The 25,032-nt window shown below is 40.6% G+C and overlaps 1 long non-coding RNA gene across 2 annotated transcripts; it reads right to left on the reverse strand.

The window, feature by feature from the left end:
• Window positions 1–3,743: 3,743 nt before the first annotated feature.
• On the reverse strand, window positions 3,744–7,504 carry LOC120438082. Of its 2 annotated transcripts, XR_005611649.1 has the most exons (5): window positions 6,911–7,504; window positions 5,105–5,133; window positions 4,246–4,542; window positions 4,102–4,134; window positions 3,744–3,861 (listed from the first exon to the last, which is right to left on the reverse strand). It is a non-coding gene; the product is annotated as an uncharacterized LOC120438082 (long non-coding RNA). The 2 variants fall into 2 exon arrangements; XR_005611648.1 differs by lacking the exon at window positions 5,105–5,133 and having other exon boundaries at window positions 6,911–7,495.
• Window positions 7,505–25,032: the final 17,528 nt, after the last annotated feature.

Genomic DNA, 25,032 nt, shown 5'->3' on the forward strand with positions numbered 1-25,032 from the left:
ACTTTTTAAAGGTTGTCAATATGTAGCCCTGCCATGCTTTTTATTGATGTGGTAAATAAATAGTTTATGAAAATATCACAACCGAAATCACCACGACTGTAGTTTCCGTGTTGGATATAAAAAGCGCATGTGACACTGTGATGTAGGCTAGAACCATAGCGGCAGTCGATGACAGTCCAGGCGTGGGATTTCTCTCGTGGAAACATGCACATTATTTTTTCCTTACTATTGGTAGGTGGCACAGTGCACTTGTGACAGGTTATGTAAGCAAGCTAGAAGACTGGCATCCTTGCTGGGTATCCAGTTGGGGAAGCAACACATTAATAAGAGAAATCTGAGTAAAACCAAAGTTACTTTCCCTAGTAACTAGTTACTTTGAAAGTAACAAATAACTTGAAGTAACTGATTTACTTTTGATAGAAGTAACTAGTAATGTAACTAAGTTGCTATTTTAAAGTAACTTACCCACACCTCTTAACCACTTAAGCCCCACGCCCGGTACCGGGGGCAAAAGCGATGCCATTGCGTTTAATCGGTTATAACATGGGGTCCGAAAATTTAATCCCCAACATGTGTAGTATCCACAGAAACCTCTGAATCTCATGTAAAACCTCATCTAAACCATTTCTAAAACCACCAAACAAAGCGAAGACACTAAACAGTTAAAAGAGCAGTTACGTCACTTCGCAAAATTTCAGTAAACCAACACAACGGAGCCTCGTTAGCACGGTGTCACAGCTAACCGAACAAACTACACCTGGTTTGAAATAGAGATCTCACAGATTCCAAAACTGTAAATGTCGTTGTCCTCACCAATTCACCAAACCAGCCGCAAAAGAAGAATAAAATGTCCTTCACTTTTGCAAAACATTATAATAAATGCTAGTTTATGTTGGATTTGTAATGTGATTGTCATTTATGCTTAGAAATATCTACCCATATATGCTTAGAGGTGTATAATCGATTGTGTAGTGATAGGATGCATGATCTTCAGTAGGCTGTAAAAGGCTTTGTGTGCATTCCAGAGCACTAGCTGTAAAAGCTGGAACTTAAACACTTCCAAAGAGGAGCAAAGGGAATCATAAATACAAAATGAACTCAAAATGCTGGGACAATGACCCAGCAACCTGACAGTAACAGTTTCCATAACTACTTCAGCTGTACTTTCCCATTCATCTGATAACTCCTTCCCTTCCACCCATAGCCTGTCTCAGCCTGTCCTCAGCCCGGAGCCTGTTCTAACTGAATGTAACACAACATTCTTCTTTTTTCAACTTTGACAATTTCATTCTTGCTCTGCCCTAACTTGCTTCTTTTCTTGATTCCCTATTATTGAAAAGTCTTTACCTTACAGTATTAAGTGCCTTAAGGAAACTGTTGCTCTAATTTGGCGTCATGCTAATTAAATTGCAATGAAAATTGAATAACACATTTAGAGGCTGTCAAGATTACAAATGTCACTAGTAATCTAAACACAAACCATTTTTAGAATCATAAAGTCATTTGATCACACTCACTAAGAATGATTATTTTTAATTTTTATTTCATTTCATATTGTTTTCTATAGACAAGGCTAATCAAAAGGTATTGGCTGAAGCATGTGCATATTACGCCAACCATTTTAACAAAAGATCTTTTAGCATGCAGCTTCTGTACACAGGGCTCGAAGCAAAGAATAAAACAAAGCAATGCAAAAAACAAACAAACAAACAAACAAACAAACAAACAAAACAACAACAAAACAAAAACTTCCCACCTTAGATAAGTAACTAAATCAAAGCAAAACAACCAAGAGTTTCAGCATTATTATTTTTGCTCTTTTCATTCTTGATTTATATTTTTCTAATACTCTATTTTTAAACATGTTTTAAACCATTAACTACACCTTTTAAATTCACTGTCATAACTATTCCACAGGTTAACTCCTCTAACAGAAACACATTTCATCATCTCATCATCACATCAACATCATTTCAAATCACTGAGACTCTCTCTGACTTTAAACAGCTTCTGAGTACTGCGACAAAGCAAGTTATTTTGTGCTTTATACATTATCTGTGCCATTTTATATTCAATAAATCATAAAATTTCAGGGTATTTAGATTAATAAACAAAATGTAAGTTGGTTCTATATAGTTTGATTGATTTATAATTCTTATAGCTCTTTTTTGTGACTTGAAAATAGGAAGAGTATTTGTTTTATATGCATTACCCCATATCTCCAGACAATAAGTTATATATGGAAGCAACAGAGTACAATAAAGTGTGTATACTGATTTGTTGTTGAGAACATACTTTGTTTTGTAGAGAATGAAAATAGTTTTTGACATTTTTGTTTTCACATGGTTTTTCTGAGACTTTCAGCTTAGCTTACCATTAATTATCACTGCAAGAAATTTATTCTCATACACTCTTTCAATTTTAATTCCATCAACTTTGATTTTAGAGACATTTTTCATTTGTCTAGTGCCAAAAATAATAAATTTTGCTTTGTTTATATTTAAAAATAACTTAGTTATATCAAACCTTTTTTTTTTTTTTTTATTTAACTCCTTTTCCACTGTACTCAGAAGCTGTTCTATTTTTTTTACCTGAGCAATACAGAGTGGTATCATCAGCAAATAATGCACATTTTAACAGCTTGCAAACACTACATATGTCATTTATATATAATATGGATAATTTAGGGCCCAGCACAGAGCCCTGAGGAACACCGTTTTCTTTGAAGAATATCCTGGTGAGTCTCACAGTTGCAGATTAAGTTGTGATTCACAGTCCAGTTTCTCAGTATAAAACCAGTCAGGATATGTTTGTCAAAGATGTGATGTTTGTCGTAGAAGCTGCTAACGATTCCTTAGTTTCCGTAGCAAACCAGTGACTAAAGACAATTAAAACTTATTAAGAACACTGAATACTAAGTGCACTGAACTGAACGGACAGCCTACCTAATACATTTATGGACACTGTAAGTGATATATTGCACATTGTTGAAGATTACATGTTGAAATGATTTAAATGTTTTGTTCACATCTATGTTTTGGACCATTTAAATGTTGAATACACTCAAATCACTTTTTTTTCCTTTAAGTTGTTGTTAGTGTCTCATTCTGAGTGGAGGTTTTTTCATTCTTTAAGTTGAGTTACCACTGCCAGTCTCCTTACGATCCTAACTTAACCCAACGAGACTAGATTCTCAAATATTTGTTCTTACTTGACCTTGAATGACAGATTACTGCGGATTTGACTGATTTTGGACTACTCAGTTAAAAAGGGTGACATAAGCTTAAAGATATGGTCACACAGAAAGCAACACGAAGCAAAATAGCCAACGTCAGTGTGAAGTGAGCAGGTCAAAAGTTAAACTTTGGGGTCTAAACAGAGTGATAATGTGGCCACCAGCAAGAGTGAAGACTACAGTTGATTCAAATATAAAAGGATGGTAAATATCTTAAGGGGTTCCCAAGGCAACGAAAGGCTGCAAGGCGCCTAGAGGCAAGTTGTCAACTACAAAGTCATGCGTGACTCAAAAGCTTTCTGTAGATGATTCTTATAACAAGTTCACACGTTAAAATAAGCACCATTAAAAATCTACACTCATGTGACATATAAAAAGCTTTGAATTATAGAAAAACATACATGTGTCACCGTAACATGGTATTTATAAGGATAACATAAAAATTTTACTATAATCTTTAAGATATTACAAGTGAAAATATATTTTCACTTGTGATGTACTATACATATTTTTTGTTATAAACTGAAAATGAAACTTGAATTCTGATAAGAATGGCAGTGGCGATACTTTCCTCACATTGTTGTTGTGCATCTTTGTCAAACATGCTCATCCTTTAGGGGGCCCCCCTGTTTACGTATAAAACACACACACAACTTAGATTACTTAAGTTTGAATAGAATACAAACAAAGCAAAGTCAGCACAGAAGAGACAAAGTGATGATAAGAAATTATGTTCCTGAGCAAATCTAATTGGGACCCTAAACCACGAGCTTAAATAATACAGAATGTAAAACTACTTTTGTAGGTCCAAAACAAAATAATTAAAATCAAACCTGAACAGGTGAACAACAGAATGATATATTTACCTCTGGCTGCCGATTTTCCATAGAACTGTCTTCCTACAGAGACAGAAAAAGCAGATGATTGTTCTTCAGTCCCGTCTGGACTAAAGTGGTGTACATATTTTTTTTTAAAGTCACTGGACTCAACAAAAAGCAACATGATGTTACCCTGCGTCCTGGTGGAGTTCTGCTTGTAATCAGATGATCAGCAACATCAAAAGATTCCCCCCAACGTTCACTGTTGAGTGTTTTCTGTATTTCTTCTGACAGCTTATCTTTTGCTGCTTTTCTTATCATCTCTGTGAGTACATTTTCTTCCTCCTCCAAAATCATTTGGTCATATAGCAGTTTTCTGTCACAGCAACTTGAGCATTTCTTGTTCTTTTCACAGCATTTCTTCCATCCAAGTGGCAACACAAGGCTAACCACCAAAAAGCCAGCCAAGAGTATACCCAAGCCAATAATCTGAAGGAGAAGCAACAAATGTGATATTTAAAACTCATATTCTGAAATCACAAACTGTAAAAGAGGATGTATTTAGTTAAACAGGTGAAATGTGAAAGAATTGCTGTCTGTATCCATTTCTTTTAACGCATCTGTTTCTCCCTCTTTTGACTTGGTTGCTCCACCTGACCATTCTCCACCTGTGAGTGATATGAGTGAGTGATATCTTATCCATTGTAATTTCTTGGTGAGATTCTACCTTTACAATTAAGTAAAGCAATAGACAGTTTAAAAGGTATGAAAATATTAATTTATGAGCTGTGTTACTGTCTTCAGGTTTTAATTTGTCAAGTGATAAAGTGTGAGCTCGACTTTAAAATTTTGTTTGTAAGTTTGGTCTGGAGCATTTAGATGTGTTTTAGACAATGCTACAATCGTCCAAGCAAATTCACCCCAAATTCAGGCGTTTAACACTCACCGAAACTGTAAAAATACACAAGTACTAAATCTCATACTCTAGAGGCCTGAGTTAGCATATCAAATGATAAAGTTCATAACAGTAAAATTACAAAAGCCAGCATACCTGGTGTGCATCAGCTAATGAAGTCCTACCTATAAAGTTGCGAAGGTGAAAAGTGAGAGGAGAGAGAAATAAATGGAAGTGGACCAGAATAGAATACAACAAACTCGTCAGGTAATGATGACTAAAGACTTCTGGAACAACATCCTTTGAACAAATGAGACCAAAGTCAAGATCTCTGGTGTAATGTACAGCACCACATTTAGTGAACACCTGAAACCAATTATCAGGCATGGTGGTGAAGGTGTGATGGTTTGAGGCTGTTTAGCACCCTGACTGGCTCCTTGCTTTGACTGAACCGGGAATTCCTCTGTATGTTACAGTATCCTGAATTCAAAGTCAAATTTATTTATATAGCACATTTAAAACAGTGTTGACCAAGGTGATGTACACTTAATAATCAAAAGAAATAAAAATATAAAGACATGATAAAAATTAAGAAAAAGAATCATAAAATTAGAAGATTTCAGTAAGAAATAAGATAAATAAAAAGTAATATAAACTCATTCTGATTTAAAAGCCAAGGAATAAAAGTGGGGTTTCAGATGAGTTTTACAAGTGTCCAGTGTTGCGGAGGTCCTGATGTGAAGGGACAGTTTGTTCCACAATTTAGGAGTAGTCACAGCAAAGGCCCGATCTGCTTTAATCTGGGACAGCCAGGACCATCTGGTCCACAGATTTAAGTTATCTTGCAGGAGTGTACCAATTTAAAAGATCAGAAAGGTATCAGGAGCTAACCCTCTTTATGTGAGGCTGTCTGGCTGACAGCTAAAGGTCCCCAAATTGGGTCAAACAACAGGAAAGATGTTCCAAGCACAGCAGCAAATTTCCAACAGATTGGCTGAAAACGAAAAGAGCCAACATTGCCCAGTCAAACTCCAGACCTCAACCAGACTGAATTGCCCCTAGAGAGCTGTTCATGGACAAATATCTGTGAGCCTCAGGAAACTGAAGCAATGTTGTAAAGAAGAGTGGACCGGGAATTTGGACTACAGTTATATGAAAATCAAACAGAAAACAACTCATTGGGTGTACTGTATAGGAACAAAATTTGCTTGTGTTATCCCAAACATTACATCAGAGAACTGTGAAACCATCCAGTTCCCTGTATTGGTCACTTGATTCTGTAATTATCTGTGCTTGTAACCATAGATGTAACCATAGATGTAACTGCATTTCGGTACCTTGTACTTGTAATTGTGTAATGACAATAAAGTTGAATTCTATTCTGAATTCTACTTTAACCATCTATGAGTTTATACTTACAGAAGTGTAGAGCTGCCACCCAGGCAAAAGAAAAATAGAAGTATATCACGTTATAACGTGAAAAGTTTATTGTTCTAACAAGATACTTTTCATGTTTGTACAATATAAATATTATATTGTACGAATGTGGTAATTATGTATATTGTAATAACGTGATATTATGTTGTTCAAACGTGAAAAGTATGTAGTATAAAAGTATATAGTATATACTATCATGTTTGTACATGATAGTATATTGTACAAACATGAAAAGTATCTTGTTAGAACAATAAATTTTTCACGTTACAACGTGATATACTTCTTTTTTTCTTTTGCCCGGGTGGCAGCTCTACGCTTCCGTATATACTTGTAATTTACAAAAAAAAAACCCCCAAAAACCACACCCATGAAACTGAAATTTAAGCAAATTAAACTTAATACAACGTCACTATATATTCAGATATTCAGGTTAATCTTAAATAAAGGTGTAAAAGACAACAATAACTCAACAGAGCAGCACAGAGTGGTACTGTATAATGTATGAAGAATAACAACTTTACTCACCATGGATTTGTTTTTCAGCTTAGCAATCAGGACTTGCTCCTCAGCTGTGATGTTTTTTTTGTCTTTGCAGCCTAACTGTGGATGTTCTTTGTATGTATTCCAACAGCAAACAAACCAGTCTCCTTCAATGAACACAGACACTACCCAAAGCAGACCAATGCAAACTGCTTTCATAAAGTGAATGCAAAAAAACACAAAAAAATTGCAGCAAATAGGGCTTCGACATGAGTATTTCCAGACTCTCTTGAAAAGCTCGTCGGTCCAGAGTTGTAAAGCAAATAAAATAAAAAAAGGTAGACACATGTATGAATTGCAGGATCCCTCAGCATCACAAGTACAGTTTAAATCCTTGTCAAGCACATAATTGTGAACAAAAATCACAGTCATTGCGACATACGTGCTGTATTTTTTGATGGCAAATTTTGGCAAGTAGGTCTTCATCTTGGGTGCTGAAGTTGGCTTCTGCTGAGAGCTGCAAACTTAAACTAAATATTCTGAGAGGAAACCGTGCTCCTCCTGTACACTAGTGATGTGTAGGTCGCAAATGAAACAGCTCTTAGAACCGTGAACGACGGGACCATTGTTGGGAGCTGTGTTTCCTTTTTTTTTTTCTCTCACCCTCTCTCACTTTTTTTCACTTAACGCCTCACGTGAGCCTTGTGTTTGCGCTGAGCAGAGGGTGGAGGGGCGCAAACACAGCCTTAACTTTGCCCAGCAGAGGGGGGAGGGGCAGTAGTTACACTCACAGTCGCACAGGAACAGAGCACGATGGAGAGAGTGAGCCAGGAGCAACAACAAGAGACAACATCATCACACTAGAAAGGTATAGTAATGAAAATGATTGACATCAAGAAAAGAAGCAAAATCTGGAACCATTTCAATTTTATTGACAATATAAAGCAAGAGTGTGCAAGAAAAGGATATCATATAGAGCCAGCTCCACAAACAACCTGCACCCAGGGTCCACCCATCAGTGCAATGGGAAGATAAAACACAGTCAGTTGAGTGTAATTTTAATGAAGATGCCAGTGTGTCTCCTGCAACTGTTGCTGCTGCTGCTGCCTCTACAGCATCATGCAATATATCACCACAACCACCTAAACCAACCCAGAGCTATATGAGACAGATTTTGCATTAGTCTGTGACCCCAGCAAGACAGAACTCAATTAATAAAGAGCTGACAAAAATGATTGCACATAATTTCCAACTATTTTCAGTTGAGGATGTTAAAGGAATCAGAAAGTTTATTTATGCATTGAATCCTATGTATGCAATTCCAAGTAGGACAACACTCCCAAAAATTTATGCCAGGCCTATATGACAGAGAACGTGCATTTTCTTTTTGTTTTGCATATTAATTTATAATTTTTGGTAAGTGGTTTGCAGGGTTTTGTGTTGTTTCACTTTAAATTAGTTTAGAAGGAAAAAAGCTAAAAATTTAAATAGTTAAAAGTAGAACTGTAAATAGTTGGTTTTGTATTTTATCATTTTTAAATTTTATTTGGAGTAAATAAATAAGAGCATATTTATATAATAAACATACAGAAATAAAAACAAATTTTCCTTTCCATTGCATACAGTAATTCATTTTGTGCATAATTTTATGTTGTTGTTGATAATAAATTAATTAAAGAAACAAACAACCTGAAGAGCAGGTTAGGAGCCAAAAGAGCTGGTTCTCTAAAAAGAATTTCCATTACTACTGTACACAGAAGAATAACTGAGTGAATCTCAAAACTGTGCAGAAGAGGAACTGAAGATAGCACAAAGATACAAAGATGAGGACACAGGAAGTGTGAAACTGTATTCAGGGGAACTAACAAATTTGACATATAGACCACAAGTGTTCCTGGTTACAGCCCCCCCTCATCTTTGTGATGTTTTGTTTTATTACTTCCTAAAGCCTTCCTAAATTTGTTTTCTGCTTTTTTTCCCTAGTAGCAGGAAAATGTTGCAACTGTCAAACCTTCGAGTCACCAAGCAGCTGAATAGGGAATAATGTTAAACAAACAGCCGGAATAAATGGCCCGCTGTTTAAAAGGTTACTCAAAGTTCCAGTTTAAATCTTTAAAATCCATTGAAAAAACAGAGATCAAAACATTCCAGGCTTGAGCGGTCAGCAAAAGTCGGTCAGCATCACCCACTAATTCACAAAAATTCCCTCGGGCTGCGAACAGGTTATATAGCAATCACTACTACTATTACCGACACCACGTGGCCCAAAGCTACGCCTATCCACAACAGTGCTGGTATGACTGTACAGGGCTAAGTGTCTATATATGTATTTATTTGGTAGTTCAATGAAAGGCTTAGGTTAAAAGTGAGAAAAAATTGCGTTCACGTTTGAAGTTTTGGCTTGTGGTGGCAGATTTCTTTTCTGATGTAATCATGTAATAATCAGCTGGACTGAAGCTACAGAGATACTGCGCTGTGGAATGTAATGATTGGAATTCGGACTCTTTTTTAGAGAACTGGCACTTTCGGCCTACTAAAGAGACCCGGATCTTTCGGCTCTTCAGGTTGTTTTGTTGCTTTAATTAATTTATTATTAATATAAAATTATGCACAAAAGGAAGTACTAATGTAAAAGAAAGAAGGCATCGGGTGCATGAGCGACGAGGAGGAGGAGAGGAAACTCGAAGAAAGCGAAGACTACAAAGAAGGCGAAGACTATGAAGAAGAAGGCGAAGAAAAGAGGGCATCGATCCGAGGGCGAGGCCCCACTGAAGAGGCCGTGGCAGCAGCGCGAGACGAGGCCTCCTCATAATGGCCTACCATCTTCGTGGTGTCGACATCGCCGTCATCACCGTCACCTTCGTGACAATCCCCTACAGCTTTGTTGTAATCTACGTCGGCTTCTTCACCGTAATTATCATCATGACCATCATCACCGTCATTCTCAGTGCACCCCTCAGCGCCCCCTTCAGCATCCTTGTCGCGAATCTCCCCCTCAGAGTGCTCGTTGTCATCTTGCGACTCTTTTTCGAGTCATCTTCCCAGTCGTCACCCTGGTAATGTTGCAATGAGATTTCAAAGCCGGATGCTTGCACCTCGGCCCAACAACAATAATTGCCTCATCATGTTCAACCTCATCAGTTAGATGGGCTCCTACTTCTTCTTGTTCTTTTTGTTCTTCTTCTGTCTTTCTGGAGAAGGTTTCGCGTTCGGACCTGTCTGTTACGTGACCACTGGCGACCATGTTGTCCTCTGCATCTTTGCTGGCTAGGCCTTGATAATGAAATGTAGCGGGTGGTGATAGAGTAGCAGGAGGAGCAGCAGCAGCTCTGCACTCCTTCTTCCGCTGAAGGAGCCGCGGTTTCCCCATGAGGTTTGTGGCGCTGCCACAGATGTTGATGCCGTTGATGCTGCTACGCCTCAATCCCTCCTCAGCGCCCTTGGCCTGTGTGGGACATTTCCTTGTCGGTGGTGTGCGCTCTGTCTGTCTTTCTGGCTGGCAATTTGTCCGCAACCCTGACATGCTTAGTAACTCGTATATTGCTATCTTTACCAATGTCGCATTTCGCTACCCCACATTATTCACATCGGGGTATTTCGTTACCCCCGTCTAATTACGTTGGGGGCATTTGCCAACCCCTTAGTAGCCGCAATGGGGTATTTCACCACCCCAATCCACATTCGTAAGTTAAGATGGCAAACACTGGGGTCTGGAGGGACCCCCAAGCGATGCGCCAAACAACTCTCAACTTCACAGAAACCAGAAAAGTTAGAAATATCCTGTTTCAGAGTGACACTGAAAAACTAGTTCATGCATTTATTACTTCCAGGCTGGACTACTGTAATTCATTATTATCAGGATGTCCTAAAAACTTGCTGAAAAGCCTTCAGCTGATCCAAAATGCTGCAGCAAGAGTCCTGACAGGGACTAGAAAGAGAACATATTTCTCCTGTTTTGGCTTCCCTTCATTGGCTTCCTGTTAAATCCAGAATTGAATTCAAAATCCTGCTCCTCACATACAAGGTCTTAAATAATCAGTCCCCATCTTATCTTAATAACCTTATAGTACTATATCACCCTATTAGAGCACTTCGCTCTTGCACTGCAAACCTACTTGTTGTTCCTAGAGTATTTAAAAGTAGAATGGGAGGCAGAGCCTTCAGTTTTCAGGCCCCTCTTCTGTGGAACCAGCTTCCAGTTTGGATTCAGGAGACAGACACTATCTGTACTTTCAAGATTAGGCTTCAAACTTTCCTTTTTGTTAAAGCATATAGTTAGGGTTGGACCAGGTGACCCTGAATCCTCCCTTAGTTATGCTGCAATAGACGTAGGCTGCCGGGGATTCCCATGATGCATTGAGTTTTTCCTTTCCAGTCACCTTTTTTACTCACTATGTTAATAGACCTCTCTGCATCGAATCATATCTGTTATTAATCTCTGTCTCTCTTCCACAGCATGTCTTTCATCCTGTTTTCCTTCTCTCACCCCAACCGGTCGCAGCAGATGGCCCCGCCCTCCCGAGCCTGGTTCTGCTGGAGGTTTCTTCCTGTTAAAGGGAGTTTTCCTTCCCACTGTCGCCAAAGTGCTTGCTCATAGGGGTCATATGATTGTTGGGTTTTTCTATGTACCTATGAAGCGCTTCGAGGCGACTTTTGCTGTGATTTGGCGCTATATAAATAAAATTGAATTGAATTGAATTCACATTTTTGATCATCATCATCTCCTTCCTCCTTCTCCTCCGTCCTTCTACCCCGTGCCTGCAACGGCTCGGCTTTACAGAGGGCAGTGTTCGGGTAAACTGGCCTAAGTGAGGACCTCAGACACTCCCTGCCTCCTAGTCCTCCTACCTCCTTCTGCTCCATTCTCCTTCTCCTCGGAAGGCGAGCACTTAGCCAGATTCTCCATTGCTCCTCATCCTCCTTGGTCTTTCTCCATTGTTCTCCTGCGCCTCGCTAGTGAAAGAAAAATGCCTTTGCTAGCTTTGGTCACTCCTGACTCTTGGTGGCGCTGTCACTTGGTGTTCGCTCGCTTTGTGGTAGAGTATCACTTCCTGTTCCTGCTCAAACACAGTGGTGTCTCTGAGTAGCTTTTCTGCTTAGCAGTTTAATTTAAATCTTTTGATACATCCCTTTTTCATAGTATAATCTTAACGTGCTTCATCTGAATCACCCTTTCTGTGTACTCACTACCTAATTTATAGCCAAAGTATTCACTCACTGTCTCTTTACTGTTTCACTAGCTAAGCTTAGCTCGTAGCCGACTCATTAGCACCATGGCTACTTCACCTGTCCCTCCTGCACTTTCCTGCTCATTGTGTCAGATGTTTAGCTACTCCTCGGCCTCCTTTAGCAGTAATGATACCTGTAACAAATATAGCATATTAGCAGCTCTGGAGGCCAGGATTACTGAATTGGAGACTCGGCCGCACCCTTCATTCACCCGTAGCTAGCCAGGCCCCTGCAGCTGGTGCAGCCGAAGATAGCGTGAGGCCCCGCTAGCTGTTCCCCGGCAGACCCCAAGCAGCTGGGGAAAGAGGCGGCTGGGTGACGGTGAGGAGGAAGCATAGTCCTAAACAGAAGCCCCAGGTACACCACCAACCTGTTCATGTGTCTAACTGTTTTTCCCCACTCGGCGACACACCCGCGGGGTCAAACTCTGGTAATTGGTGATTCTGTTCTCAGACATGTGAAGCTAGAGACACCGGCAACCATAGTCAATTGTCTTCCAGGGGCCAGAGCAGGCGACATTGAAGGAAATTTAAAACTGCTGGCTAAGGGTAAGCGTAAATACAGTAAGATCATAATTCACGTCGGCAGTAATGACACCCAGTTACGCCAATCGGAGGTCACTAAAATCAATATTGAATCGGTGTGTAACTTTGCCAAAACAATGTCGGACTCTGTAGTTTTCTCTGGTCCCCTCCCAATCAGACCAGGAGTGACATGTTTAGCCGCATGTTCTCCTTAAATTGCTGGCTGTCTGAGTGGTGTCCCAGAAAGCGATGTGGGCTTCATAGATAATTGGCAAACCTTCTGGAGGAAACCTGGTCTTGTTAGGAGAGACGGCATCCATCCCACTTTGGATGGAGCAGCTCTCATTTCTAGAAATATGGACCAATTTATTAAACCCCCAAAATATGACTATCCAGAGTTGGGACCAGGAAGCAGAGTTGCAGTCTTACACGCCTCTCTGCAGCTTCTCTCCTCCTGCTACCCCCAAAACCCATCTCCATAGAGACTGTGTCAGCTCCCAAACAGACAAAAAACAAACTAAAACCAGCAATAAACAACTTAAACATAAAAATCACAAAGAAAGAACAATACAGTATCCACATCTGAACCAAAGAGTAAAACAGTGAAATGTGGATTATTAAATATTAGGTCTCTCTCCTCCAAGTCTCTGTTAGTACATGACTTAATAATTGACCAACAAATCGATTTACTCTGCCTTACAGAAACCTGGTTGCAGCAGGATGAGTATGTTAGTTTAAATGAATCAACACCCCCGAGTCATTCTAACTACCAGAAACCTCGAAGCACAGGCCGAGGGGGCGGTGTGGCAGCAATTTTTCACACCAGCCTATTAATCAACGAAAGACCCAGACAGACTTTTAATTCATTTGAAAGCCTGATGCTTAGCCTTGTCCACCCCAGCTGTAAAACTCAGAAACCAGTCTTACTTGTTATCATCTATCGTCCACCTGGGCCTTACACAGAGTTTCTGTCTGATTTCTCAGACTTTTTATCTGATTTAGTGCTCAGCTCAGATAAAATAATTATTGTGGGTGATTTTAACATCCATGTAGATGCTAAAAATGACAGCCTCAACATGGCATTTAATCTGTTATTAGACTCAATTGGCTTCTCTCAAAATGTAAAAGAACCCACCCACCACTTTAATCACACTCTAGATCTTGTTTTAACATATGGCATAGAAGACTCTGGATACTGTAGCTCCTGTGAAAACTAAGGCCTCAAATCCGAAGTACCTGACTCCGTGGTATAATTCTCAAACACGTAGCCTAAAGCAGATAACTCGTAAGCTGGAGAGGAAATGGCGTGTCACAAATTTAGAGGATCATCATTTAGCCTGGAGAAATAGTTTGCTGCTTTATAAGAAAGCCCTCCGCAAAGCCAGAACATCTTACTATTCATCACTGATTGAAGAAAATAAGAACAACCCCAGGTCTCTCTTCAGCACTGTAGCCAGGCTGACAAAAAGTTAGAGCTCTTTTGAGTTTCTTCACAAATAAAATTTTTATCATTAGAGAAAAAATTACCAATAATCATCCCACAGATGTAATATCGTCTACAGCTACTTTTAGTACCATTGATGTTAAGTTAGACTCTTTTTCTCCAATTGATCTTTCTGAGTTAACTTCAATAATTACTTCCTCCAAACCATCAACGTGTCTTTTAGACCCCATTCCTACAAAACTGCTCAAAGAAGTCCTGCCATTAATTAATTCTTCAATCTTAAATATGATCAACCTATCTCTAATAATCGGCTATGTACCACAGGCCTTCAAGCTGGCTGTAGTTAAACCTTTACTCAAAAAGCCATCTCTAGACCCAGCAGTCTTAGCTAATTATAGGCCAATCTCCAACCTTCCTTTCATATCAAAAGTCCTTGAAAGAGTAGTTGTCAAACAGCTAACAGATCATCTGCAGAGGAATGGCTTATTTGAAGAGTTTCAGTCAGGTTTCAGAGCTCATCACAGCACAGAAACAGCTTTAGTGAAGGTTACAAATGATCTTCTTATGGCCTCTGACAGTGGACTCATCTCTGTGCTTGTCCTGCTATAAAGACCTGGATGGCCGCTAACTTTCTGCTTCTTAATTCAGATCAAACTGAGGTTATTGTACTCGGCCCTGAAAATCTTAGAAATATGGTATCTAAGCAGATTCTTACTCTGGATGGCATTACCTTGGCCTCCAGTAATGCTGTGAGGAACCTTGGAGTCATTTTTGACCAGGACATGTCCTTCAATGCACATATTAAACAAATATGTAAGACTGTTTTCTTCCATTTGCGCAACATCTCTAAAGTTAGAAATATCCTGTCTCAGAGTGATGCTGAAAAACTAGTTCATGCATTCAATACTTCCAGGCTGGACTACTGTAATTCATTATTATCTGTACCTGAATCCTCCCTTAGTTATGCTGCAATAGACGTAGGCTGCCGGGGATTCCCATGATGCATTGAGTTCTTCCTCTGTAAACTCTCAAAGCACTTTAATAAATAAGCAAACAATTCCACCTCTCGCATTATTGCGTAAAGTTGACAGCGCGTCAGGCAAAGAGGCAGACTCCATCCCTGGCCTCTAGCAACTGTGGAAGTCGCTACATCTGGTAAACAAATGGACGGTTTTGCAACCACAAAGTTTAATCCTACAAGGGCAGAATTATGTTCACTGTGTGAGAGGTGAACGTCAGACAGTTCGCAAGAGAAACATTCAAAGAAACAACTTAAATAACACAAACTTAGCAGCTGGGATGTAGATCATACGATATCAGCAACGTGATGATCAAATTTAGTTAAAGAAACACAAGAAAAAACAGGCTTTTTGCTCCAAAAGGACAAACTAAGCAGGGCCAGATTAACCTGTCGGCACCTGCTGGCATGCAGAGTAACATGTAAGAAAAACACACACGACACACGTGGTAACCTCAACTTGTTTCACTGTAGTTTCTCTTTTATAGGTTTAAAGTCTGTAGGAACATTTGTTTCTTCATTTGCTTGCAAACTAATGGAAATCCTCACTTAAAGCCAAGAAGCTTATTACATGTGCAGGCTTTAGTGCCTCAGAGTAAACAAGAGAGCTTTGATCACAATGATTTTTTTTTCAAATTTCATTCATTAGCGATTTTTTTAATGTCACCTGATCTCAATCAGCAGATTGAATATAATAGTAAAGCACTAGTGAGTGCTTGTGCTGCACTTTTGTCAGCCCTGCTGCTGTTTTTAAAAGTATTTTATTAATAAACTGGCATAAATGGTCAACTTGAACACTTGCCAGTGTGAACAAAAGGTTCTTAACTTTAGCATAAAAGCATCAGTTCACCTTTCTCATGGCAGTTACTCCGGTTTGTGTATTAAAGCAAGAAAAACTCGATTCCACACAGCTAACGTACCAAGAGTCTCTGCTGTGTGGTTAACTTTATAACCTTTGGGATGCAGTGGTGTCGTTCCACCTGTTAGCTGGTTTAAGAAACTGGTTAAGGAGGGAGTATCTGTGAGGATGAGGAGGATTTAGTTCTTTAAAGACACATCAGATACTTGCAGGAAGCTTCTTTCAGCTTCTTTTCTCCACTGCATGAGGTTTAAAACCATGACACCAAGAAGTCATGATGAAGAGATTGATTAGTCAGTCACAGTGTAAAGAGTCCTCCTGCCTGCATCGCTCACCAGTATAAACAGACCTTTGCTCCTGGAAAACAAATATATAAAAGTCATGTTGTCCAAGAAATACATTTTATCTCACTAGTGAATCAAAGAAAGTCTGTATACTTTCTGAGCAGCAGTTCATCTGATCCACTTTAGACTTGGTGTTTTGTTTGGGACTCGTCCTGTGTGCTGTGTTCAGTTTGAGCTTGTTTGGATGAGCTGTTGCTTAATTGTGTCTTTCTTCTCCAAACTGCAGAGCCTGTTGCTTTGTCTGGCCTAAATGAGTTGAACACTATATCTGCTGCTGCTCTTTTAAAACCAAGGGCTCAACTCTTTGTTTTCTCCCACATAGATGCACTTTTTCCTGAGAAACATTGTTTTTAGATGCACATTCAGCAGACAGGTGCTTTATCTTTAAGACTTTTTATTAGCCAGCTGTAATAAACATACAGTACATGCTACATGGTTATAATAGCAGGCAGATAAAAGCAAAGTGATGAATATTGTTTTCAGACATTTTATTAATTAATGTTTGAAAGAGCAGATAATAAATGAAAACTGTTGCAGGTTATGTGAGTGAAAGTCGTCCTCTGTGACATGAACACTGGGACAGAAGATGAGCAGCTGAGCAATGAAGCAGCACAAAGTTCCCCCACCTGCTATATAAATATTATAATAAAATCATTTTAATACAAGGATAAAAACTTCTAATGAATTCACAAAGCTTCAACATCTATAATGTACAAAGGAAAAACAAAGGGAATAAAAATGTCTCTATTTGCTGATGATTGTAGGTGGGTGACTTTCCTCACACACTTAGAACATTAAAGGCATTCAAATGAAATGAGACGTCTGTTCCCCCTGATGTAACCCAGCTCTGACATCATTTGTCCAGAAACAGTCTCAGCTTGTGTCAATCTAAACACATCTGCACCCAGAGTGCAGTGCAGTGTGCTTCACTTTATTTGGCAAGAAGTTCGACAACAACACATCATCAATCTGTCGATCCAATCGACATCTATCAATTAAAACAAATTAAAGTCAGCTTTAAATTTGCAGTTGAACAAATTCCAGCGAGCAGTCCTAACCTTTCAAACTAATCCCTCTTCTTCCTCTTCTGTGTTTCGTGCATCATTCTCCATCTCTGAGTGATGTTAGCTCATATTATTTTCTCTCCCTGGGAAATACTGCAAATGTACCTTTAGCTAGCAGACACACGGTGTGACTAACTGCACAGAAACAGTTTGTTGATATTTGTTGAGCTGTTAAGAAGGTTACATGTGTATTACTGTTAAAGTACACAATCAAGAGAGAGTTCACGATCACTGGTTAGCAGGACGGAGAAAGAGAGAAGCAGCTCATGAGCTGAAGCATCATCTGTGAGGAGGGTGGATGCTGTGTCATGTACATGGATTTAGTGCCTTTTAATAATAATGTACAGATTCCTGTCATACATTTTAAATGTAATTCCACTTGTTTGTTTTTGGAACTGATGGGTTTGTAGCTTAACCCTATTCGCTGGAACGTTGAAGACAATGTAATTACACAGCAAAGCAAGACACAAGTAGGCAACATTCTTTGTTTCCGTGCATGGGAGAGAGCCGGACAAACGCCGTTCCTGCTCTCGTCCACTCCCCCGTAACACTGCTCTTTTATTGTGGTTACATGAATATGCATAGGTTCATTAACATATGACATCTTACATAGGTATACATGAGAACAAAGAATACCTTGTGTGTGTGTGTGTGTGTGTGTGTGTGTGTGTGTGCGCGCGTGTGTGTGTGTGTGTGTGTGTGTGTGTGGGGTCAGAGTGTGACCCCATAAATGACTTCCCTAAACCTGCTGGCCTGGAAGTCCAGCAGTTCATCTAAACAAAAGGCACTTAGCCTAAAACAGATATAGATACGTTTATCTTACCATAAAACAATAAGACAAGGTACGACCTCTCCCATGCTCCCAGAGTGCTCTGGAATGCACACAAAGTTTGCAGACTATTAAGGATCAAACCTCTACCAATCTACAACTAATTATAAACCTCTAAGCATATATGGGTAGATATTTCTAAGCATAAATGACAATCAACAATACAAAACCTAACAGGAACAGTCACCACTAGATGTCAGTAGACTACAGACTGCAGTCAGCTGAGTTCTGTTGTCTTGCCCCTCCAAAGTGCATAGTCCTAGCTATGGTGGCTGCAGGAGGACAAAAAACTCTGACTGGTTGATCCATGGCTGTGTCCCAATTCAGGGTCTGCACGCTTGAAGTACGCGCACTACGCGTACTACGTACGGTGCGTACTATAAGTACGAGAAGTGCAGAAGTGAGAGGCTTGTGAAATGGGATGGTCTAGCCTTCGTCGTGCTGCTCATGTTGCCTAGCAACCATGATACTAACCGCGAGAAATATTTCATACAGCTTTGTTTGACAGAAATGAAGGCGAAAAAATGTTTTGTTGGTCATTCATTTTTGTCATGACATCACTTTGATTAGTTTAGTATCTGAGGCTGAGACCACAGGACTGTAAAACATGATTGTTGGTCTTCATTTCTGTACTGAACAGTCATTTAAGATTAGTTAGTAAATAACAATTAGCTAACGTTGTTCATGAGACTAAAATCATCTCACATAATATGGCCAATATTATAGTATTGTCAGATTATTATGATATATATATGTTTTAATATAATGTTTTAATGTTCTTTGTTATTAAACATTCGTACATAAATAAGTGACATCATATTCAGTACTTACTTTTGACAGTTCACTCTCTCACGCCGCTCCCTTCTGCCGTATTTTACGGTAAAATTATCCACACCCACCGCCGCGCTATGGATTGTGGGATATATGGGACCACAAAGCGTGCACGGACCACGCTTGATATTTGGGGAAATCGGACGGCGCATTTGGAGTATGCATCTGAAGTACACTTCGAATTGGGACAGCTGTCGTCGCGTGGCGGTGACGTAATCACACTTAAAATGCGTACTTCAAGCGTGCAGACCCTGAATTGGGACACAGCCCATGTGGAGTGTACGCTGTCAGTCTGGTCTATTACCTGAGCTCTACGTCTATTTAATCTGGAGGAGGCTGAACAAAGTCATGAAAAGAATCTGAATAGAGCTTTGTGAGTTACTGAAAGCCATTTTGGACAGTTGTAAAACTGAACTAGTAAAATGCACGACTTTGGAAAAGCTTACTTATAACACTGAACAGAGTTCAGATGAAACAATATTTTAATTTCATTTCCACATGTCCTACGATCTTGGTTATGGTGTTCAATAAAGAGCAAAGAGGCTGTAATGAACACCATATTTTAACCACACTTTTGGATTTGTTGATTTGAGGGAAAGTCCTGCAGATGTGGAAACAGTCAACAAGTCAGAGTGATGGAGAAAACTGACATTTATGTAACAGTCACAGAGAAAGAGGAAGCAAACACAGGATACACGGAGGCACGGAGACTCCTAAATCCATTCTTTAATCTGGGTGGGGGTCACACAGAGGAAGCAAACAATGAAGGGAACTGGGAGAGGTCCAAAACCAGGCCAAAATGTCCATATTTGGAATAACGGCTGCTTAGCAACCACATTCCTGATTGAGACCACAGGAAGTGAGCTGATGTGATGTAATGACTTCCTGTACTGCAGAGAGATATGTAGAAACAGATTTCCTCTCTGTAAACAGTGAAACAATTGTTCATTTATGTGTTTGTTATTAACCCTAACAGACTGGAGACAACAGCAATCTACAGACAGCAGCAATAACCCCTGAAAATACATGAAATTTAAGCAGCGCATCCTCACTGTGTGTTTAAACACACTGATCCAGGATCACATTCATGTTCCTGACCTGAGAGTTTACCTGTACACTTATGATGCATTCAGGGTCCTGCAGCAGACTGTCGGCTCTACGGTACAACGGGGGGGGGTATCCTTCAATCACTGCAAAAGTAAAATCTGCTGCCACCAGAGTCCACTGAAAAATATGTAAATTTAAGAATTACGTCTAATACCCCAATACTACAATACCATCATAAAATACACATCATAAATCTTAGTTTACACTCTTGAATCATGTTGTACCCATTCAAAGTTACAGTTTGTTGTGCTATTCAAAAATCTGTGAAGTGTCCAACAGTTTAAAGGGGCCATTATGGCTCAATAGAAGCTCTGAGGTCACTCTGTCAACATGTCAGCACACAAGCTCACACATGACAGCTTCATCAAAATGGAGCTCTGAGTGTTTATTAAAGGATGATTGTGTGAAAGACGCTCTAACACAGCTGACTGCAGCCTTTAGCTGTGAGCACACAGTGGCTCACATTTACATTCACTTTACTGTCAAACACACTTAGTAAGTTTAGAATCAGAATCAGAAAGACTTTATTTATCCCCAAGAGGCATTGAAGATAAGGACAGGGCAGTAATAGTGAGATAATAAACACAAGTGAGATAATAAACACACAGAATATACAGTATATACACAGTTTTAAAATTAAAGTAACTGAAAGGTGAATAAATAACTGTAAGTGACTAAAAGTGAGTAAAGTGTTGGCAGTATAAAAAGAGTTTAGAGTAGTTTATATTTCTGGTGTGGGAAATGGTCTTATCGGCTGGAGTTAAAAAGCAGAGTGGCTTTGGGGACAAAGGTGGCTCTCCTCCTCTCAGTCCTGCAGGAAGTGCAGCGGAGGCGCCGCCCAGAGGGGAGCCATTGAAATGTGGGGTGAAGAATGTGAGAGGGGTCACTGATGATTTTGGCTGCCTGTCTAAGGGGGCCTGTTGGCTGAAAGCCTGTGCCAGACTTCTAACAGGTAGTCCAATGATTTTAGAACACACTGATGCAGTGTGCTGCAGTCTGTTCCTGTTCTGAAGGCTGAGGGAGTGGAACCAGCAGGTGATGGAGAAGGTCATGATGCTTTCCAGGAAGGCATAGTAAAAAGTCATCATGATGGGTGTGCTGACTCCAAAGAAGTTGAGTTTCCCAAGGAGGTATAGCCGTTGGTGGCACCTCCTGAGAATATTGAACCGTGTTCCCCACAAGAGGTGCTAGGACGGTAGCAAGGTGTTTCGAGATGTTGTAAGTGGCTGAGTTTATGCTACTGACAATGGCCTCTACCCAGGGTCATCCCCTGGGTAGAGGCCATACCCTGCATTTACGGACTTCCTAAGATCCACAAAGAAGGTGTCCCACTCAGACCCATTGTCAGTAGCATAAACTCAGCCACTAACAACATCTCGAAACACCTTGCTACCGTCCTAGCACCTCTTGTGGGGAACACCCCACATCACATCAAGAACTCCACCAACTTCACCGACACGGTCCAGAAACTGACCCTGGATCCAGATGAAACCATGGTGTCCTTTGATGTAGTCTCCCTCTTCACTTGCATACCCACCACGGAGGCAGTGGAGACTGTCAGAAAGCGACTACAAGAAGACAGCTCCTTGGAAGACAGGACCAACTTCACACCCGATCAGACCTGCACACTGTTAGACCTCTGCCTCACCACAACATATTTCAGATACAACGATGGTTTCTACAGACAAAAACCTGGCTATGTCATGGGCTCCCCCGTGTCACCTATTGTAGCCAACCTTTACATGGAGGAAGTGGAAAGAAAGGCTCTTGGCTCTTTTAAAGGGAGAGTACCCAGCCACTGGTACAGATATGTAGACGACACCTGGGTCAAAATCAAAACACAAGAAGTGGAATTCTTCACTGTGCACATTAACGCCGTGGATAAAAACATCAAGTTCACCAGGGAAGACACAAAGGATAACTGTTTGCCTTTCCTGGACTGCGCTGTGCACATTGAAGAGAATGGCAACCTCAACATTGAAGTTTACCGGAAGCCCACACACACGGACCAGTACCTCCTCTTTGACTCCCATCACCCTCTGGAACACAAACTTGGAGTAATTAGGACCCTACAACACCGGGCAGAACATGTTCCCTCTAAGCCTGAAGGGAAAAAGAAGGAACACACACATGTAAAGGAAGCACTTAAAACATGCGGTTATCCTAATTGGGCATTTATAAAGTCAGCAAAGATGCACAGAAAAGAAGATCAGACACCAGCGAGGGAGGATAAGAAAGACAGACGCAACCGGTGTATCAGAGAAACTCAGGAGTTTTCTCCAAGCACGACATCCCAGTGTACTTCAGACCCAGCAACACACTCAGACAAAAACTGGTTCACCGGAAAGACAAAACTCCAAAACACAGACTGAACAACGTGGTGTATGCTGTACAGTGCAGTGAGGAATGCCCGGACCTCTACATCGGAGAGACCAAACAGCCACTTCACAAGCGCATGGCACAACATAGAAGAGCCACCTCCACAGGACAAGACTCAGCAGTCCATCTGCATCTTAAGGATAAAGGTCACTCTTTCGAGGATGCCAATGTTCACGTTTTGGACAGAGAGGACAGATGGTTTGAAAGAGGAGTGAAAGAAGCCATCCATGTCCACTGTGAGCGACCATCTTTGAACAGAGGCGGGGTTTACGACACCAACTGTCTGCCATCTATAATCCAGTTTTGAGATCCTTCCCAGACGCCTTAACGCCCACTCACATCCTGGGCCATCTGACCTCAGGAAATCACATGATAATGTGGGGCCAGATTTCACAATGAGCTCACCCGAAACCCTGGCTGATTGTGACCCACACCCGCTTTCACACCTTGGCTCATGTGATTAGGTAGAGGATCATCAGGGTGTCCTTTGTCCCTCTTTGGGGGGAAACTCCCACTGGGTTTAAATCTGGGACTCTCCACCATTTGACCCTTAGAACTGAAGAAGCTTCTTGGATGAGAGGTGAAACGTCTTCAAGCAACTCAAAGAAGTCCAGACGCTTTTCTTTCCAAGCTGCTTAGACTACGATGACCTGGATTACTGAGAACCTTCACAGACATACTCTTTCAAGGATTTTCGAAATGAAAGGAAGGTTGGAGATTGGCCTATACAGTGGCTTGCAAAAGTGTTCGGCCCCCTTGAACTTTTCCACATTTTGTCACATTACTGCCAAAAACATGAATCAATTTTATTGGAATTCCAGGTGAAAGACCAATACAAAGTGGTGTACATGTGAGAAGTGGAACGAAAATCATACATGATTCCAAACATTTTTTACAAATAAATAACTGAAAAGTGGGGTGTGCGTAATTATTCAGCCCCCTGAGTCAATACTTTGTAGAACCACCTTTTGCTGCAATTACAGCTGCCAGTCTTTTAGGGTATGTCTCTACCAGCTTTGCACATCTACAGACTGAAATCCTTGCCCATTCTTCTTTGCAAAACAGCTCCAGCTCAGTCAGATTAGATGGATAGCGTTTGTGAACAGCAGTTTTCAGATCTTGCCACAGATTCTGGATTGGATTTAGATCTGGACTTTGACTGGGCCATTCTAACACATGGATATGTTTTGTTTGAAACCATTCCATTGTTGCCCTGGCTTTATGTTTAGGGTTGTTGTCCTGCTGGAAGGTGAACCTCCGCCCCAGTCTCAAGTCTTTTGCAGACTCCAAGAGGTTTTCTTCCAAGATTGCCCTGTATTTGGCTCCATCCATCTTCCCATCAACTCTGACCAGCTTCCCTGTCCCTGCTGAAGAGAAGCACCCCCAGAGCATGATGCTGCCACCACCATATGTGACAGTGGGGATGGTGTGTTCAGAGTGATGTGCAGTCTTAGTTTTCCGCCACACATAGCATTTTGCATTTTGGCCAAAAAGTTCCATTTTGGTCTCATCTGACCAGAGCACCTTCTTCCACATGCTTGCTGTGTCCCCCACATGGCCTGTGGCAAACTGCAAACGGGACTTCTTATGGTTTTCTGTTAACAATGGCTTTCTTCTTGCCACTCCTCCATAAAGGCCAACTTTGTGCAGTGCATGACTAATAGTTGTCCTATGGACAGATTCCCCCACCTGAGCTGTAGATCTCTGCAGCTCGTCCAGAGTCACCATGGGCCTCTTGGCTGCATTTCTGATCAGCGCTCTCCTTGTTCGGCCTGTGAGTTTAGGTGGACGGCCTTGTCTTGGTAGGTTTACAGTTGTGCCATACTCCTTCCATTTCTGAATGATGGCTTGAACAGTGCTCCGTGGGATGTTCAAGGCTTGGGAAATCTTTTTGTAGCCTAAGCCTGCTTTAAATTTCTCAATAACTTTGTCCCTGACCTGTCTGGTGTGTTCTTTGGACTTCATGGTGTTGTTGCTCCTAATATTCTCTTAGACAACCTCTAAGGCTATCACAGCTGTATTTGCACTGACATTAGAGTACACACAGGTGCACTCTGTTTAGTCATTAGCACTCATCAGGCAATGTCTATGGGCAACTGACTGCACTCAGACCAAAGGGGGCTGAATAATTACACACACCCCACTTTGCAGTTGTTCTTTGGACTTAATGGTGTTGTTGCTCTAAATATTCTCTTAGAAAACCTCTGAGGCCGTCACAGGGCAGTTGTGGAGCTGTTTTGCAAAGAAGAATGGGCAAGGATTTCAGTCTGTAGATGTGCAAAGCTGGTAGAGACATACCCTAAAAGACTGGCAGCTGTAATTGCAGCAAAAGGCGGTTCTACAAAGTATTGACTCAGGGGGCTGAATAATTACGCACACCCCACTTTTCAGTTATTTATTTGTAAAAACTGTTTGGAATCATGTATGATTTCCGTTCCACTTCTCACATGTACACCACTTTGTATCGGTCTTTCACGTGGAATTCCAATAAAATTGATTCATGTTTGTGGCTGTAATGTGACAAAATGTGGAAAAGTTC

This window comes from Oreochromis aureus, linkage group 3 (assembly GCF_013358895.1).
Source record: "Oreochromis aureus strain Israel breed Guangdong linkage group 3, ZZ_aureus, whole genome shotgun sequence".
Lineage (NCBI taxonomy): Eukaryota > Metazoa > Chordata > Actinopteri > Cichliformes > Cichlidae > Oreochromis > Oreochromis aureus.